Source organism: Brachyhypopomus gauderio, chromosome 2 (assembly GCF_052324685.1).
Source record: "Brachyhypopomus gauderio isolate BG-103 chromosome 2, BGAUD_0.2, whole genome shotgun sequence".
In the NCBI taxonomy this organism is placed as follows: domain Eukaryota; kingdom Metazoa; phylum Chordata; class Actinopteri; order Gymnotiformes; family Hypopomidae; genus Brachyhypopomus; species Brachyhypopomus gauderio.
In genome coordinates, this window is record NC_135212.1 from 14,140,910 (window position 1) to 14,144,212 (window position 3,303).

Below are 3,303 nucleotides of genomic sequence, written 5' to 3' on the forward strand. Positions count from 1 at the left end.
ACACAATGGTCAGATGACTTCCAACTGCATAATTATTTCTTCTAAAACTGCTTCAGTGGTTATTACCTTACACAAACATAATTTACAAATGAGTAAGACTGTAATCACTTTTATTTTGTGCCCACTGTAGTGAACATATAACCTAATATAACGAAGCACCTGAAATAGTATTAAAAAATTGGGTCACAATAGTCTGTTTGACTTTTCGAATAAGCTGTGTGAAAACACAGAAGATTTAAAGAACAATAAAAAATGCGGTCTGGTACAACTTGACACTGCCGCGGTAAACGTTCATTAAAGATGTAAAGATTATTCTACACATTAAAGAAGGAAAAAATGGTTTTGTTTCATGTATTATGATCGCGTGGCGCAGCGGCACGAGCGCATCTCTCTCATCCCCACAGCTCGAGGCGCTGGGCTGATCCGCGGGGCTACAGTCCGGACTGGCGTATATAAACTATCACACCCGCGGAAGACGTTTCTTACAAAGTTATTAGGACAAACACACTCTAAACACACGCTGTCTACACTTATCTACTGATTTTGAAAACCATTTACTCGTAACACACACGTTGTTGTAGATTACAAGAGACAATAATGGGACTAAGGTGTAGTTGAAGCACGTTTACCTGCAGACCCAGGACCGTGCTGAACTTCTTCCCACCCTGCGACTCAGTCGTTTATAAGAAACCAAATTCCGACAGCTTCCCATGAGCTACACAGCGACGTTTGCATATTTGCAATTTTGTCAGCGTGGTACGAAGCAAATGCCATGGAGTAAGCCGCCCTCACTCTCCGGCAGTCTGCAGTCCTAATGAAAGTTTCTTCCGCGAAAGCCTGTACGCTCGGAGCGGGTCACACACACAACAGACACGCCTTTCCTCACGCAGCCCTGCTACCGGGTCCACTGGCTCCCAACCTCACGGGAACATGATAGAAAATACAGGTGATCAAACCCAATAACTGAGCACGCAGTCACCAGCGGAAAGGTGACACAGGGCAGGAATCACTGTGGGCGCGGCTTCTTAAGTAAATATCTCAGTGATTCAAGTTATGGAAGACATGACCAGGACAATCGCTGGACTGCTGCCATAATGTTCTGTAAATTATTATCTCGCCATTTCATTCCTCTTTGTCGCTCTCACACACATTCTCTCTCTCTTTCTCTCTCTCTCTCTCTCTCTCTCTCTCTCTCTCTCTCTCTCTCTCTCTCTCTTTCTCTCTCTCTCTCTCAAGTTATTTTGTTGACAGGTTTATTGTCGCTCACACTGCTACCGGCCATTCTTGCCTGGACCTGCTCTGTAGGAGTCTCAGTGTGTCAGTGTACAGTGTCAATCTCAGTGTACAGTGTACAGTGTCAGTGTCAGTGTCCAGTGTACAGAGTCAGTGTTAGTGTACAGTCTCAATGTACAGTGTACAGTCTCAATGTACAGTGTACAGTGGCAGTGTCAGTGCAGTCCCAGTGTACAATGTCAGTCTCAGTGTACAGTGTTAGTCTCAGTGTACAGTCTCAGTGCAGGTCTGTAACGCTGTAACACTCCTGTAACGCTGTATCCACCTTACGGGGACACACATGATTACTCTCATAGTCACATGCATCCAACTGCTTGACAGACCAATGACTGATTGGTCATTAGCTTTGAAGTCCATTCAGAAAGATTCAGAACTAATTCACTAGGTGAAATATGTTGTCTATGGAATTCATCCTCAGTGGAAGAGAATTTGAAATCAGCAGTGGAAAAGGCTGAAACAAAATCAGACCTGGAGCCCTGAAGGGATAGGCCCAAGGAAGCCGCTCCGCCCAGCACGGCCCGCACAGCACGCCCCGCCCAGCACTCCCCGCCCAGCACGCCCCACCCAGCATGCCCCGCCCAACACGCCCTGCCCAACACGCCCCGCCCAGCCCACCCCGCCCAGCAACGCCCCTCCCAGCACGCCCCACCCAGCATGCCCCGCCCAGCACGCCCCTCCCAGCACGCCCCGCTCCGCCCCGCCCAGCACACCCCGCCCAGCACGCCCCACCCAGCACACCCTGCCCCGCCCAGCACGCCCCACTAAGTTAAAGGTTAAGATTAAGTTAACAAATTAAGTGTGGAAGGTTATGGTTAAGTTAAAGGTTAAGATTAAGTTAACCCGTTAAGTGTGTAAGGTTTGGGCTAAGTTAAAGGTTAAGATTAAATTAACCAATTAAGTGTGGAAGGTTAGGGTTAAATTTAAGGTTAAGATTAAGTTAGTAAGGTCTGGGCTAAGTTAAAGGTTAAAATTAAGTTAACCCATTAAGTGTGTAAGGTTAGGGTTAAATTAAAGGTTAAGGTGAAGTTAACCTTTGTCTTGTAATATCACCTGGTTGTAATTGTGGAAGTTTAAGACTGATTGTGCAATGTCTGAGTCACTAATACATTTACTCCCACACATACACGAAGAGTCACTGATATCCTCTCTTTTTTCTCTCTCGTCGCTCTCTCTCTCTCTCTCTCTCTTTCTCTCTCTCCCTCCCTTTCTTTTAACAAACGTGAGATGACAGGCTTTTATGACAGCGAAAGCCCTGAACAGATTGCATAACAGTGAACATCTTGCATAACTAATGTGTAATCAGTAACTGTCACAACCTTTGCTGATTTGTCTTGTGTTCAGCGCTCACATAGGTGCAAACCTGCTGCAAGCAGCAACAGACAGATATGTGTCAGGGCCTAATAAACTACATTCAATGAGCACCAAGAAACAATATTCAGGCCCTGACAAAGTAATACAAGACATTAGTGAGGGGAGTCTACAATAGTGATGCTATAATGGTAGAGTTACAGTACAGTGTACTGTATGAATGGTGCAGCTGGAGTTTAAAGGTAAAAATACTACAGTACTTGTTATAACAGGATTGGGAGGTGCAATGTTAGCTGTAAACACTGCAACAGGCTGGGGTGAATTTGGTCATCAGCAGACTGACAGGGAGGACCTGGGGCACCGCACTGGTGATAACCGCACTGGTGATGACTGTGATGGTGATGATTGTGATGGTGATGACTGCACTGGTGATGACTGTGATGGTGATGATTGTGATGGTGATGACTGCACTGGTGATGACTGTGATGGTGATGACTGCACTGGCGATAACTGCACTGGTGATTACTGCACTGGCGATGACTGTGATGGTGATGACTGCACTGGTGTTGACTATGGTGGTGAAAACTGCACTGGTGATAACTGCACTGGTGATTACTGTGATGTTGATGACTGCACTGGTGATGACTGCACTGGTGATTACTGCACTGGCGATGACTGTGATGGTGATGACTGCACTGGTGA

The 3,303-nt window shown here is 46.2% G+C and overlaps 1 protein-coding gene across 1 annotated transcript in view; it reads right to left on the bottom strand.

Annotated features, from left to right (window-relative positions):
* hs3st1 (heparan sulfate (glucosamine) 3-O-sulfotransferase 1) overlaps positions 1–1,009 on the bottom strand; it is a 3,408-nt gene extending 2,399 nt beyond the window's left edge. Inside the window, exon 1 of the mRNA XM_076988021.1 lies at positions 630–1,009. The gene's annotated coding sequence lies outside the window, so the exon portion shown is untranslated. The remainder of the gene's footprint in view (positions 1–629) is intronic.
* Positions 1,010–3,303: the final 2,294 nt, after the last annotated feature.